Source organism: Cuculus canorus, chromosome 12, assembly GCF_017976375.1.
Source record: "Cuculus canorus isolate bCucCan1 chromosome 12, bCucCan1.pri, whole genome shotgun sequence".
NCBI lineage: Eukaryota > Metazoa > Chordata > Aves > Cuculiformes > Cuculidae > Cuculus > Cuculus canorus.
The window spans coordinates 18,734,195-18,750,523 of record NC_071412.1 but is presented as its reverse complement, the minus strand read 5'-3'; the positions used below and the strand labels follow the sequence as shown (position 1 = coordinate 18,750,523).

Genomic DNA, 16,329 nt, shown 5'->3' with positions numbered 1-16,329 from the left:
GTGACAGAGCCCTTCTGTCAGGGGAAAGCCCCATAAGTCACTGACTCAGATGCCCAGCTGCTATGTTTGGACCTTCATTAAAGCACCTGGGCTTTTCCTGGGCTGCCTAAGGCTTACTGCCCAACTGTCTTCTCCATCCCAGGGCCAATCTTAAATTCAAGTCTGACTTTCTTTTCAGGTGACTAGTCCCTGCCTGCCCAGAGCTGTTACTAATCAACTATCTGCATGAGATGTGGGATGCATTTGCGTTTGTCTGCTTTGGGATCAGACTCTTGTTCATATTTCTTAGTCTTGGCCTCTGCGGTCTATGTGAAGGGGGGTTTTAATGTTTTTCTAAAAGTGCTGTTCTCTGTTGCCCTATTTTCCTTTTTGATCCAGAAACTATTGAAGAAGCAGAAGCTTGCTAGTAGGAATGCCACCACTTGGCACTGATATCCTGCCTCTGTTTTCACATCCCAAACTGCTCCATATTTATGGCCACCCCTCATCACAGTAAGTATTTTTCTCTGACATGTATCCGCTTAACCAAAGGCATTGATAAGTTATCTCCCTGTTTAATTCTCCTTTCTTCTGCAAGACATGTTCTTTCCTTCACGTTTAAGAAGTTGAAAACAAAAATCCTTTGAGGTCATTAGGAAACTAACATTAATATTAGGTCAGACTCCAGTATTAGTTAGATCATTTTAGTGACTACACTGCCTGTCCTTCATCCACGACAGCGTGTGTTACGTGGTAGTTGTCTGCCTCTTCTGAAGTGAATTCAACATCTATAATGTGCTGTCTCATTTGCATTTAGATGTTCAGATAAACAGTCTTTCTGCTCATGAATTCTGCCCTTGACGCGTCTTCCTGGCCAGGCTTCTTGGTCCTCACCAGCCTAATGCTGCGGACAGCCTTGCGGCATCGCTCAGCTCTGCTTTCACGTTTTCTATTGTACAGCAGTTGTGTCTGGAAACTACACCTGTGATCTTGAATGGATTTATTGTAAGAAGCAGCCCTTGTTCTGCAAAGCTGGCAATCTTGGTGGGACGGGTGACAGATGAGAGTGAAAGGGAGGCACCAGCAGACTGGGTCACTTGCTTGGCCTTGTGTGTCCGGGGCAAGGTGCCATGTGCAGGGTCTGTGACAGGGCTGGGAAGACAATCCAGCTGTCTGGGCCCCCGTCTCTCTGGCACTTCTTCTAGACCAGATAGTCTCCTAAAGTATTAGGTCGTCAGACCTTAGAAATAGTCTAACACTGCAGCCGGGCTGTAAATCAAAACAGTGCAAAAATTTGTCACCCTGTGAAAAAATCAGGAATAAGTGTATAATCTGTAGAGCCTTTGTGTCTTAACTGGGATTACTTGGGTTTATACTGGCTTCTTTCGAGGGTAGCAGTGATTGAGAAACTGTGGAAATACCAGCAGTGATGCATATACTTCTGTGAAGTGCAAGATTATTCCCAGAGGGCGTGGTTTCTGGGAAGGCAGCATTAAAGTTCCAGAAAGATGAAATAGTCTGTCTGGGGATCAGCTGCGCTGCTCCGCTTAATTGATAAGTTTGCAGCAAGAATGTTCTTTGACCAAAGCAGGAAACGCTCAGATCATCCTTCTCTTTAGGTTCCCAGCTCTGTGCCCAGCTATGCAGAGCAAGAGCAGGAGTGAAAGAGCACAGCAGGGAGAGGCAAAATCCACAAAAAGATGGAACAGCTTTGTTTAGAAAGGAGAATCTGAGGAGGTTTGTATTTCCATTGCCTTTCCTTTTGCCCAGTTTACACAGGGGGCTCAAAGTGTTTGTTTTACAAGAGTTTGTATAATATCAAATGTATGCTTCATATATTGTGTTATTAATATTCACCTGGTTTCCTACTCCTAGAGACACACTTTGAGGTGTGAAAAGATTCATTTACACAATAACTCCTTCACAATATTGACTAAGACACAGCCAGCACCTGGTAAGGAATTGTGAGTTAAACTCCTACGGTGGTTTTTCCTTTGTTGTTAGCGTGGTAGAGGAAAGGATACTATGGTAAGGAAACCAAAGTAAGTTAACCAGAAAGAAATACCGTGTTGCTTTGGAGACAGTTTTTCTAGATATTCACAGTGTTTTGTTGGTGCACTAAGGCACAATTCCCATCTTAAATCTCGTTAAAAGGCATGTTGTTACCATCCCATGGATCTGGTGTGCTGTAAACCAGATCTAGGCACTTGCCAAGGAGTACTTATCAAAGGCTGTGATAAAGGCAGTTGGCACAAGACAGCTCTAGATTTAAGACGTTGTTACCTTGACGCTGCAGTAAGAGGGGGATGAACCCAGTGCAAACGGCAACGATGCACTCTTGTGGTGAAGAGGTGCTGTACAGGGAACAGGTGGAGTTGAAATCGCCTTCTGTTTGTTTGGAAATGAAATGCTTTTACCCTCCAGAAAAGCTGAGAAGATGACCAACTACACTAGAGAATTTTCACTGCAGCATTAATACATTGTATTAGTTCTCAGGTTGCTGGAACTTGTGTTTGCTCAACTGAAGGGTGCATCTGTACGTCTGTTTTTCTGAGCTTCTTGGGGGCAGGTGCTATCCAGAATGCCTTGGTTTTTGCTCCTCTTGTCAGATATTCATAGCTGCCTCCCAGGCAGCTGTTTCTCTGCATGACTTACAGGAGGGGAGCTGTCAAAGGGCAAAGATCAGCAGTGACAGCCAGCTGTCGCCCTGAGGCATGCTGCACGCTTTAGTGAGCCTCGCGAACCATGAAACTCTGTCCCTGCTGCCTTTCCTATGCAGACAGTAGAAAAACCCCACAGCTGAAGCTATGTAGGATTGTGTCTCACCCCTGCCTTTCAATGCTCTCAAGGTTTATTGGGGAGACTGCCTGGAGAGGGTGGCATGGGAAATGGCTGGTGGCCAACTCCGCTATCAAGCATTAAAGTTAACCACTGAGCAGCAAAATCAGAGCCGGGGGAGAAAAAAACCTCATGACTAAGAACTGCCCAAGAAGAACCACAGTTTGATTGTGGTGAGCCGCTGAGAGACTCTGAGCCTGTGTTTTAAAGGTGCTTAGGTGCCTACTGATACAGATGAAGTTGTAAACCTCCCCGGAGACTGTTTTCAGTCTTTCTTCTTGGCCCTCGTTCCTCGTCTGCAGCTCACAGCTGATCGTGTGTTCTTTTTCTCCCACTGATTACCTACTGTGTGTTTTCAGAGAGGTTATCATACTAAGATACTGTGATACTAAGATACTATGATACTAAGATACTATGATATTGTGATAACCTCTGATAACCCAGTTTAACAGCTAATGTGGAGCATTCATATAAAGCCCTTCTTATTTTGAACATTTAATATATTGTCATATATGAGATAGGGGAGGATTTGAACAGTTCCTAGGATTCCTTGTTGAAAATTGGTTGGAAAAGGTGGAATAAATGGAATACAAAAAGGGGGAATAAATCATGGGTAATTGAGTGTCACTGCTTCTCCAAACTGTGAGGGAGTTTTTCCCCTGTCAAAATGTGGCAGTTTAATCAGATGGAATAGATTAGCTTTGGAACATTGATGTGAACAGATTTTCCTTTTACACCATCAATTTGTAACCACTGCCAGTGGATCTGCACTGGAAGCTGTACATCAAACTGTGTCCCGTGCTGCACTCAGATGGTAAAACTCATCACCACATCTCTGTGTGGCTGTCATATAGAATTAATTCCCTGATCCACGTAAATCTGAGCCAAAGCAAATATTGGCAAACAGATGAAGGCGTTATGAACTTCAGGAAAAGGAGAACAAAAAAAAAAAAAGACTTCTCAATTATTTTCCGGAATATAAAACTTGTAGATTTTAAAGTACAGCAAAATACCATGTGGTTTTCACAAGATGTTGAACAGGAAAATTGTTGTGATTTAAATTAATAAAGCATTTGTCTTGAAATAGCACTCTTTGCTTGAACTTTAAGGTTCAGTTTAATTCAAGATATATTACTGAACTAACACATTGGCTTGGTAGAAGAAGGAAGGAACCATGGTAACTCATGAGGAATTATCTTCTGAAGTCCAGACTTTCGGTCCCCTCTGGATACATCCTGACCCATAGTAGCTGCAGTGATTTAGTAAGAATGCTCCAGGTTTACTTGATGGTCACTGACTGCTGCGGAGATACCTGCCAAGAGTGTAGTGTTTGCACAGCCTTCTGAGAACCAACCATGATGTCTTAAGGACCTTAAGAATTGTTTTTCTCTTCTTCCCCCAAAGATTTTCAGATGTTATTTCCTTTTTGTACTTACGTTTTACAGATATTTTAGGACATGTCCACTTCCCAGAGCAAACTGGCTTTGGAGAGCAAAAATAACCAGCTAAATCCACTCTCCGCCTGTGTCTCCCATTGCACGGGCACCTCCCCTGCTTTCCAGGCCAGCTTCAGCTCCCTGGTTGCTCCTGAGGGGCTGGGGGACAGGTCCCACAGTGGCTGACTCGGATTTCCTTTGAAAACTGTTCCTCTCACGCCACCTTCTGGTTAACTCTCTGGGATTGACTATACCTGGGCCTGAGAGATCCTCCTTCTCACCCTCCCCTGGTCTGCTGCCCACAGCAAACAGATCAAGATGTTAAGATGTCCTTGATGGGTAAAGACATTACCAAGCTCTTTCCTTCTTCATGTTCCTTTCCACTGGGTTGCGACGAAAAGCAAATGTGCGATGCAGATGGCACTTGCTTATGAGTAAGTGTGTTTGAAGCAAACTGTTTGTATTAAACATTGAGTCTGCTCACAGATATAAAAGTCACAAAAAATACTATGAGCTTCATCCCCATCTAGACAGATGCTCTCCGTGTGCTGGATAGTCTTCCTTGAGGCAGGCTTTTCCGTAAATGGGGATGAATATTATCACTGAGGAGTTTAATGGGGTAATTTCGCCATTCGAGTGCTATGTAGCTTCCTGTGACTCAGCTTTTCGATGCAGCCTGTTGAATTACATGGGTGTCCATTGCAACATCCTGCACTGCTGGGAGAGAAAGGTTGAAATTAGGTGCTGTCTTTGGATGGGTGCAGATCGTACTTTTGGGGACTGAAGAGCAGTGAGCCTACAACTGGTTAAACCAACAAAAATCAAGCTGAAGGTCTGTATTAGTAGAGCTAATTAAGAATTACGAGAAAAAAACCCAGAAGTTCTGAGTTTCTTGTCTTGATAACTGCGTGTCTTTCTGTCCTAAAAAAGGTTACCTAGCATTGTGTTTCTAAAAATGTAAGTAAGTACTAAGCAGAAGTGATGTTGATCACTGACTTCTTATGCACATTTAATCAATGTATCCATGCATCATTGAATCAGTAGAGATAAAATTGTGTTTCCTCAGCTGATTTCAAAATTGCCCCAGATGGTCATAGTCTGAGAACCTGGGCTTTTAACTTTTATTGCAGACTATCTTCTACAGCTAAATAGGAGTAGTAAATTTGAAATGTAATCACTTTTTAAAAAAAAGTTAGAGGAGTTCTTGGTACTACACATCCTCCCAGCTGCTTTAAGTGGATTATAATCACATTTTCCTTTTTTTTTTTAATGTTTTCCTCTTCTTTGTAGTGTGTGAAAAAAACACAAACAGCAAGGGAAACTGTTTGACAGTCTTAGGGAAAGAGGGAAACTGCAAAATGCTGCCAGGCACACAGAGCAAACTAACTGAAACAACAGAGATCAAATCATTATTTTTAGGCAATGCATGTTGTAATAGGAGCCAAAAAGATTCTGACATGTGTGCATTTTGAAACAGAAGATGCTACCCCCATCACAGATGAGGTTCTGCTTCTTGAGGAAAGGTTGAGTTTAAAAACTGTTTCTCACTTCACCATGACTGATACGGTCCACTGGAAATTTCAAAACATCGGAGAGTGATGCAGCCTCCACAAAGTCTTTATTTGGAAGATGTAGCTATCTTTGGCTCACTTCCCTGGATGGGACTGTAAGGCAGAGTTCTACAACTGAAGCAATGTAGAATCCACTGCCTCTGGTGACATTGCCCTTTCAAAGCGGCCCTTGTGCTTCTCTTGGACTACAAAGCCTTTGTAAACAACCTCCAAAGAGATTTAAAACAAAAAAAACCCAAACAAAACAAAAAACCTCTCATGCTGAGCACCTGGACCAGCTGAGCCTGTACTAGCTACAGTCTTTTTGAGCTGTACTAGGACCAACAGGAATGGCCGAGTGCCAAGGGGGCCAGAGCCACCAACGAGCTGGAGCCAGCCCAGAAAGCTCAGTGCTGGAGCCCTGTTACCAGCTGGTCCCTGCAGCTGCACCTGGCAGTAAGGAGCTGCTGCAGGGTCTGTTGAGGAGCACTCTGGCTCCGGGTTGCCCTCCTTATCTGAAACCAGAAGAGACATTGAGCTTGAGTTGCAACTCTGCAGTTTATGTATTCTGTTATGCAGGTTCCATCTTGGTATCCTGGTGGAAAGAACACTTCAGAAACCCAGCTTCAGGATATGTCTTCTCAGCTAAAAGCCATCTGAGCTGTCTTAGCGGCAAGAAACAAATTAGAAAGTCAGACAGATGGGAACCCCAAAAGGATTCTGACAACTTATGTAAAGCTATGCATCCTCCTACCACTGCTGCCCAGTGTTTGAGGCACAATTCAAAATGAACTCATTAGAGGTTTGTGTTTCAGTGTGGGAAAAGCAAATTTGCCTTTTTGAATTTCTAGTGGCAATATCAGCAGCTGATAGCAATGGACAGGTGGAAAAGGTGAGAATCTCTGTTTAGGTCAAGAATTCACTCCCTAGCCCCCATAATAGGCTATAAGCGTGTGATGACTAATTTTAAGTGTGAAAAAAATCTCTGTAACTCCTGTAATGCTTATACAGCCGCCAGCATTATTGCTTGGTGTGTGGCTGCCTGGAGTGAACTTTCAGAGGAGAATCAGCAGTTGCATTTCACACTGTAAAGTTCTCATGTAACCCTGCAGGCATCAGGCAGGAGTGATTGCTTTTACTCGGGCATCTGCAGCTGCTAGAAAAGCTGTATCTCCAGAATGCAGCAAATGCATGGAATCAAAGTGTTGGGTATCAAAAAGGAGATTTGTGCATGAGTAAGTCTGAAGTTCAAGCATTTGCCTCATAGAAGGTTAGCAAAGCTTTTAAAAGGCTTTGCAGTTTTAGTTTGGGTTTTTCATTGCAACCATCAAGAAAAGCTCTACCTCCCTGCCCTGAGAAGTGTGTGCAGGCTTATTGTCCTAGTTTCAACTTGGGTAGAATCAAGTTTCTTCTAGATACCTGTACTTCTAGGTGACTGCAGCATTTTAAGTGTAGTGTGGGAATAAAGTTGATAATGTTTTGGTGTGTGATTAGGCAGTGTCTAGTTTCTGGTGTGAGAGGGATGCCGTTTGTGAGGGTGCCAAGGACTTTCCTCTTTTTTCCATGTTTCACAAGTTAGCAGATGTATAAGCTGGAAAGAGTGGATCCAGGGCAGATGACCTAAATGGTCTAACAGAAATATCCCACACTATAGCGGTCACGCTCAGTTCACAATGGGACTCTTTCCAGGGACTCGCTCTCTTCACCTTCGACTCTACTCTGGGTGGTCCCTTGCTGTTGTGAATGAGTATTTTAGGATAAAATATATATATTTAGATAGAAGTGTGACTTCACAGATTTCAATTTCAATAACGTTATTACTCCATGAAGGAATCATACAGAGGGAAAATGGAACTAGATGATCTTTAAGGTCCCTTCCAACCCTAACTATTCTATAATTCTGTGATTCTATGAAAATTGTATGCATAGAATCATGTGTTCTGGAAATGTTTCCAGTCTCTCCCAGGCAGCAGGGCAGCAACCTGATGGCTGTAGCTACAGCGACACCCATTAAACAAGAGGTCAATTCTCTGTTGCCCTGGGAGCTGCACAGTAGTTTACATGTGCAGCAGAGTGAGTGGGGGCAATGCCACTGAAAAAAAACAGGGACGCTAGAGACCCAGGTTGTGCTAAATGGTGGCATGCAGCTCAGCATGGTAGCAAAAAAGGTCGTTTTGATCGTATCACTGAGGCTGTTCTGGGAGACACTGAACTGGAGTAAGAGCTTACTGTCTTTGGCTTCCCTTCTCCCATCCCTCATCATACGTTGTTCTCTGCCGATGTGACTGCACGTATAGTCACTCCCTAACCTAGTTCTGTCAGAATGATGCAGGTTAGGTTAAGTATTTTTTATATGGGAAAAGTAGCCTCAAGGCCAGGTTCCCTCGCTTAACTCCTATTACAATAATAGCATGCGACAGTCTTATTATGTTCTACCCGGCTGTGTGTGATCAGCTCTTGATTGGACTTAATGTCTCTGTAAATAAAAGAAACACAGGACAAAAAGCATGAGATTTTATAAGCAAATGGTCCCTCCAAAATCTGGCTGGTTCCTGGAAGAGTTAACTCATTTAGAAACCTTTTAGAGAGCCATATTGATTACATGGATGTGTTCAGAGCAGCTGTGGATATTGCAGTAACAATGAACTGAGGCAGTTTATCAGCGCATCAGTTATTTTACTGGAATAAAAAAGAGCTTTAATTGGACTAATGATGATGGACTCAATCTTATGTTGAAGTTATCTGGCCATCACAAAATTATCTCTCAGTGAGCTCATCTGTTTTGCAAGGAAGAAACTCATAATCTCATAGGTTGGAAGATGTGCTGGCTATTTATAGTCACTGATTTTATTTGTAAAGAACATCATGACTTCACAAGTGCCGTGGCACTAATCTCGCTGGTAAAGCATTTGTCCTAATTGAGAGGGAGCTGTTTGCTACAAAGCCAGCCATGGACTTAAAAGGGCCATTGCACAGATTTGCCATGCTGGCTCTCATTTGCCTGAAAAAGCAGCAGGTGAATCAATGCATCTCGAATGCCGAGGAGCCTGAGAGCCAGACTGCTCTCTGAAAAGGACACAGTGAGACAGAGGAGACAATATTCCTACCCAAAATGGCTGCGACTCGCTGAGGTGAATGCAGACTGGAGGGCCACAGGGGTGGGTTTGATAGGTCTCAGTTAAAAGCAGGCTGCTGTTATTATACCAAGGACAGTGGGAGAGTTTACTACTTCTTGGGTATTTCCTACCTTGTTCCAGACTAGCTGGTGGCTTTTAGTATTAAGTAGTGTGTGTTTGCTTTTGGCACCTGCTTCCAAGGGATGGAAATGCCTTTCTGGTTCTGTTTGTAGAGATCACTCAGGACCATGGAGCTAGATAGAGGACATCTCCAAGAGGTCAAACGTGCTCGCAACTGAGCCAAACGGAGAATCTGTTAATCGGAAAGCAAGGGTGGAGTTTCTGCAGCCTTCAGGGCTGAGAGGAGCAACACCTGGCAGAGATCACTGCTGGGCTGGAGAGGGACAATTGTGGAGGTGAGACCTGCTCGCTCGTACTAGAGCTTTGTTAGCAACTTCACAACAGGATGTGAAGCCAGGCCTGTAGGACAGGTTGTGGGTGCAGGGAACAGTGCCAGGGCTGTGAGGGCTCTGAAGGGAAGAAGTGTGGACTCACATCTGCACTGCCACTCTCTCTCTGGCTCTCGATTTCTTGTACTGCAGCTGTAGGATCCCTCAGCCATCAGCAAGCTCCTGGGCTGCAGCTGCACCTCAAAGGATAGGGCAGCCCTGAATCTGAATTTATTTTTTTCTCATTGAAATCTACAGGAATAGAGAGTGGAGCATTGTCCTTCGCTTGTTTTCAGCCCGATCTGCTGAAGCTATCTTTTCTGGTTGCGGGCTCAGTGATTCCACGAACAAAAGCAGATTTGTACACGAAGTAATTACAGGATAAACTAGGACCATGTCAGTTGAAAAGGCCAGATCTATTGGTGTTCCTTTAAATCATAATCCTTCATGTAATATCACACTTTAGTTGTCATAGAAACCATGGCATCTCTAAGACTCGCAGCTCTTGATCCAGCAAAACAGTTGAGCATTTGCTTTTAATATAAAGTACATGCTTAAATCCCAATTATTTCTGCGGCACTGCTTGTGTGCCTGGAGCAAAACCTGCACTTCAAGTTTTTCCTAGATTAATGTGGCCTAGTAAAACCCTCTGATTGCTTTAGTTAAGCCAAAACATCAAAATTGCCAGTAAAAGAATAATCTAAAGAGAGTCCAAACAGAAGTTTTTTTAAGAGAATGTGTTGAAAAGTAAATGCTTTATTAATAGATTGCATCACTGTCTCTGCTTCTGCAAGCTGAAAAAGCATTAGAATAATGCTTTTCATAATTCCTTCCAGTACTTGGGACACTGGACATCTTTTAATTCTGTCGATTGTGTGAAGCGAATAGGTTTTTTTATGGCTGTAGAAAATATAGAAGTTTGATCATAATTTCAGTCTAACACAAGCATTCATACTTCCACATGAAATAACTACTCTAGTATAGTTGTCTGTGTGGTATTTTGTATTTTGATTCTGTATTTGAGTTCAAAAATCTGGAGGGGTGTTAAATATCTTTTAGTTGGGTCCATGGTTTATGGTTCTTTGAGTAGGTGCCAATGTTGAATATTCAACTCCTGTTGCAAATAAATTTCAAAGATAACATGTAATATTTTACTCATTTACCTGAAGTGTAGTCTTCTGTTGCCAAAATCATACTACAAACAAAATACTTGGGGGACCTCTCTTCAGTGACTGAATGTTGCCCTTCAGACAGGACCTCAGTTAAAGCTCACTGGATGCGGTGGGCAGGTTTCCACTGGAGCTCCACGGGCTCTTCATCGGAATTAGGCAGGTGGTTCAGTCTATGTAGTCCTGGTTTATAATTCATCTTTGTTGGTTCTGTGAGTTGTCTGGAGTTGTTGCTATTGCTCTGGCTGGCCAGTTTGGGTAACAAAAGAACAAGAAGCATGAATTCAGCAACACCAGGTCCATTAGAAATTAATGCTTTGACAAATCCTAGCAGCTGATAACTGGACTGACCGACAACTGTTACAGCCATTCTAGAAAGTTCCACATTCACACCGAGTCTGTTTCTGTGCCAAGGATACCTGTTGTACAGGTCTTCAATAGGTGAACATGGTGCTGACTCCACAGTGAATTCAGTGCATTTATGATGCTTTCTTCCAGCAGCAAAAAGCCAATAAGATTCTGAAGGCATAAGCTTTTGTGGAAATGAAATCAGAAGTTAATAAATGCGAGTGAGTCACAATTCACTTTCAATTCAAAGAATGCTGGTGGACAAATCTTCCTGCTATTTACCGAGCTCCACCAGCGTGTAAATTCCCTGTGTGTTTCTAAAAGCTGCTCTTGTAAAAAGTTAGAATTTTGTGAATGGAAAAAGGGTTTGAAGCTGTTCCCACTGTCTCCTTGCCTGGAGAGGAAGGTAGAAGCCTTCCTGCAAAGATAAATCAATGAGTGTTGATTTTGCTGATTTTGGAGTACTCGGACAAAAAAAGCAGAATCTCATATGTAAAAACATTTTACAGAGTAGCATGATTAACATGAAGAATGAATAAGAATTTATGGTAAGCCGTACTCGCTTGCAAGGCCAATGGCTACACAGAGGGATCATTCCCCGGGTTAGTTGTTTGAATTAATATTACCCTATAAATTTAATTAATTTAAGTCCAGGTCAGCTGTCTAGAATCTGAGAATGAGAAAGGAGACAGTACATCACTTCTCTCTTATACTCATGGGGTTCAGGTTCAGTTTTGACACCATTCACCTGAGTGTAGTCGCACCATTTCAGTGCGTTCCCTCCAATCCGTTGTAGGTGATGGATAAAATAGAATTGACTGTCCTGAATGCCTGAAAGCAATTTCAGAGCACAGAAAAAGGCATCTCTTCTTTTATCTTTGGAGTTGTTGACATTACAGGGCCTTTTTCCCCTGTCAGGCAAGCACACAAGCTGTTAAAGCCCTCCAGCCCCGGTGATCTCCTGCTTCTCCCAAGCCAGAGGGGGTCTCCCAGGAGAGCCCCAGGGCTGAGGGACCAGAGCCCCTTGGGGAGCAGGTTCTGGGTCCTCCTGCAGCAGAAGGGCTCGGCGCTAGGTGGTGATGTGTGCTTACTGGAAAATGCTGCTGATGCTGTCAGAAGTGCAGCAGAAATTCTAACTGGATTACCAGAGCGGCAGGGCTTCGCTCCTTCAAACATCTGGGCCAAAGGAGGTTTCTAACAGTCTCTAATCAACATTACTTTCCCACAGTTCACCTTATCCAGCTGCCTTGCCACCATAAAACCACAGTCTTTTCTCTTGGCCTTTGTATGGTATTTTGTATTTTTCTTTAAAAACTTCGTTTTAAATATCGCTGTTTTCATTTTAAGGTACATTTTAGCACTCAAAGTAGCTGAGAAAAGTATGAAAATATCCTGCCCACCTTGGGCCACCTTTTTCTCCCCTTGGCCACTCTTGGTAGCTCTTCTGCACCACAGCATTGCTTCCTGAGAGGCTTCTAGAATCTCTTACTGCACAGTGGCAGGAAGCTTTGGGCCAACATGCAGGATGTGTTTTCTTCTTCCTGGTTTAATTTCATTTTTCTTGCTTAAATCCCCAGCTTCCTCTGTATATCGGTGCTAAATAATCCCTCTTCTAGTGTTTGCAGCCCGCAGAAATTGGGAGACAGAATATGAACACAGGGCTTTGCAACTACCTGTACTATTGGTTATATAATACAGTCATGTGCTAAGGCAGGGAAGGGGTGATAAAGATCATTTAACTTCTTCCCTCCAGCTCTGTTCGTCTCCTGTCCTTGTGGGAATTTAGTGTTTCCTTGTTTAACTATCCTTTAGTTAAAGTGTTTATATGAAGACTGGTTCTTCAAGCCGGACAAATCTTCCTCAGTCAGGTAGGGGACAAGAGTCTTGTCTTGAGAAAAAAAAATCCCCCTGGTGAGCATGTTGCCACACTCTGCATTCTTGTAGGTGTCACACAGATACTGTGTTGTTCCGAGCTTGCTCTGTGTCGTGCCTGGAGCAAAAGTGAGTGCAAGTCTGATCTAGGATTGGAGGCTGTAAAGGAGGGTCCTAGTGGACGTGGGCTGCATCGGAGCACCTCGCTCTGCTGTTTAGTCTTTTTAAGTCCTACTTCAGAAACCTGTCCTTAGGGTCTCATGCTTTGTTCTGATTTCTGGTCCTCTTCTGCTGAGATCACAGTTGAGGTGTTCTAGGTGCAGGTTTGCCTCCTGTGTTCATCAAGGAGGTTTCCTTTCTTTGTGCAGCGATAATGGCAAACACCACCCAATGTTACACTGACCTTGCTCTTAGCTGCTTCTTGAACTTCTTGGGCTGTTTAAATTTGATAGAAACAGAGAATAAAATATTTTATTCTACTGATTTCATAAGAATCAGTGACTAACTAGAGGAGAGAAAGTGTTCCCTGTTTTGGAAATACTGATAAAGCCCCATGTCTTATCCTGTCCACAAATCAGAGCTTGTCTGTGCCTACATAGAATATACTGGACAAAGAGATGGAAATTTATCTATAAAAATGTTTTCTTAAATAGACAGATCGAAGTGAAGAGTACAACAGAATAGAATATACCAGGCAGGATAGATTCTGAAACCAGACACAGCATCTGCTCTCTCTCCCCTAGCCAAAACGGGGAGAATGTAGATGGAAATATAGAGAATCTTGTGGAAAGTAGGAAATGTGGCCATGTGGGAAAGAACTGGGAAAGGTGAGGGGATTCATAGCATGAGAGCAAGTGAGATGCAGTATGATATAAAAACGTAATCTAAAGGAAACCAGGATTCACCACGTTTGTGGCTTACAGATCAAGGGGCTGAGGTTTTTTGCCATTTCTGATTTTTCTGCACCTCTTGGAATTATTTCAGTGTCCTCGTTGTTATACAAAATGACTCTTTATGTCATCTGATAATTTCATCAGTGATAGTTTCCTCTAAATGACTGTGAAAGCTTTGAGATCAACTCTAATACAGCACCGCCATGATCCATTTTAAACACACAAAGTAACTTTCGCTCAGTAATTTGCAATTTTTATTCCTTGTTCACAATTCTTAAGGCAGTTCTCAAGCTATGTGGATGCTATTATGTCAAAAGAGATGTGAATTAATGTGACATTCAGACTTTTGTGATTCAGTCTTTCAAATGTTTGTTTAAAGCCTGGTGTATTTGTTCTGCTACTTCCCTTTTATTCACTAATGTTGTAAATCTATAGGAGATTCCCTTCCTTACACTTCAGGGCAAATGTAACTGCTTGCAAGTCTGTTATCCTTCATCTCTTTTAGTGGCTTTTTGTGTGTAGAATGTGTTTCTAGCAGGAAAAGAGTCAGTTTTACAGAATGATAACTCCTGGGATCATTCTTTTCTAGGGTTCGGTCTTGCATTTGATTCTCTGAGACTGCTGTTTGCTGTGGCTTTTTCTCAGGCGATTCTTGATACTTCAGGTCATCTTTATAATAGAAAAAAAAATGGCTTATCTTGTCTGTCCTTCTTTCAGCCATAAAGATATGGGGGTTAATTTTCCAGCTATACTTTGCCGCTGTTTTTTCAGTTTCTATCAAACTTGATTTTGTGTGTTTGATATTTAAAGGGTACTGAATGCAGAGTATGTAAAAAACCTGCATACCAGAGCTTGGTAGGTCTTGACTTGTGGTCTACGAATCCCTGTGACCTCCAAATCAGAGAACGATTGAAAATCACTGATCCAGCTCACCAGTATTTTAATTCCTGTGAATACTGTGCCATCTTGGAAAAGCATAGCCTGTCCTGTTGTAGTGACAGTGAGAGAAAAAGTGCTTATAATGAGCACTAGGGAGCAACTTAAGGGCTGAGATGAATTGATTCGCATAAAACCTTCAGCATCAGCTGAAGTGGATGTGCTACCTCTCATGCTGCTTCTACAGGTACACAGGCCCTGAGCCTCCTTCCACCACCCCTCTGCTCCATGTCCCCTGTGAGCATTCTCAACACAGAGAATGCACAACACCCAAAGTATGGGCTCTGACAGCTCCAGTGGCACTTTGCCTGCTCCCCTCAAGCAAGAAGGGTGGTAGGGTAGGACGAGACATGGCTAGACACAGTGGAGTTATGACTGTTTCTGTCTGCTGTAGAACTGGCCCCAGGCTCTGGGTGTCTTCCATCTTCTCAGACAGCTGGGTTCCACTGGTAAAGAGCAGAAACAGGACAAATCCCAGCCCTGACACCAGCTCATAGTATAACCTTGATAAAGTGTCCTCCAGGTTTGTGTCAGAAATTGTTAGCTGAGTTACTGTAATGGTAGACTATGGTTGTGTCCTAAGACAATCTACACACCTGGTTCTGCAAAAACACTACCGCCTAAAACATATGTGACTTCCCCCACGTATAAAATGAGGCTGCGTGCTGTGCCTGTTTTGGTGTGACCCTGCTAGGGTTAGCGTTTGTGAAGCACTTCAGCCATTCTGTTGAGAGTTTGAGCAGGCAGGGGACCATCACAGGAGCTGCTTTGTTCCCCAAAATCTAAATTTGGCTACAAAAAGTAATGAGTAACTGAGAAGCCCTGGGTGGTAGCATTGCTGTGATGCATTTGATTTGTGTTTTCCAGGCTAAGTGACGTGGTTATGTCTGGCTGTGTTTGCAGAATCTGAAACAATAACTCTGATCTGCCCAGCTCATGTCAGTGGCTGCCAACTCAGATGCCCTGTGCTGATATTTTAAATATAGACAAACTTAACTATTTCACTGCCTATCAAAATAAGAAGAAAGAAAGAGGATGAAGGAGCTGTATATTCAACTGTGATTAAGATTGCACCTCAGCACTGTGAGTACTTGTCCTGGGGATCTACCCATCTCACTGCCCCACCTTCCAGCCAGAAATGTATTTAGCAGAACTGAGCTTAGCATCTGACCTCTGCTCCTGTCCATCCCTTTTAAGCTTCTGTGATGGCCAGGGAAGATAAGCTTGCTGAGCCCTATAAGGCTTACAACTCTGTGGATGTCAAGGAAGGGATGCAAGTCCTAGGGAGTCTAGGAAAGGTGTGTTATCATGCTCTGAACATTGCTGTATGCAGCAATCTCTTCCCTTCCCTGGCTGGGTTTGGAAAAATCATACCACGTTTTCCTTTTTTCTCTAGCTTATTTAGTTATTTTATGAAATGGCATGCCTCAGATACGGCTGCGTGGTTCCTTATTGCTTTCATAGATGTGCTTTTCATCTGTGTTTAAGCAGCTATGTGAGCCATAAAGGAGAACACTAAGAGTATTCTCTCACTGTGCCTTTTAAAGTATGTACAAGCAGTTTGGTTTCTGATGTGTTTGTACAGTGGATTCTAATCCCCATCTGCAGCGTTGCAAGTCTGTGATTAACATGGCTTTGCTTTGCTGTGGCTAATAAATTAATTCCCACAAGTTTCATATGGAACAAAACCATATCATTAACCTTGCTTTGCAGACATTATTCAGCTTTTGACTGTTCTGAAAT

General features: G+C 42.9%; 1 protein-coding gene across 4 annotated transcripts in view; it reads left to right on the top strand.

The window, feature by feature from the left end:
- The window catches only part of CHRNA5 (cholinergic receptor nicotinic alpha 5 subunit), a 132,068-nt gene that overhangs the window by 94,741 nt on the left and 20,998 nt on the right, over positions 1–16,329 (top strand). The window contains exons 8-10 of one of the 4 annotated variants that reach the window (XR_008451833.1): positions 379–492; positions 1,599–1,716; positions 15,454–15,669. The exons of 1 other annotated variant lie outside the window; for it this stretch is intronic. The gene's annotated coding sequence lies outside the window, so the exon portion shown is untranslated. The remainder of the gene's footprint in view (positions 1–378; positions 493–1,598; positions 1,717–15,453; positions 15,670–16,329) is intronic. 2 more of the 4 variants (XR_008451831.1, XR_008451832.1) reach the window with 2 other exon arrangements.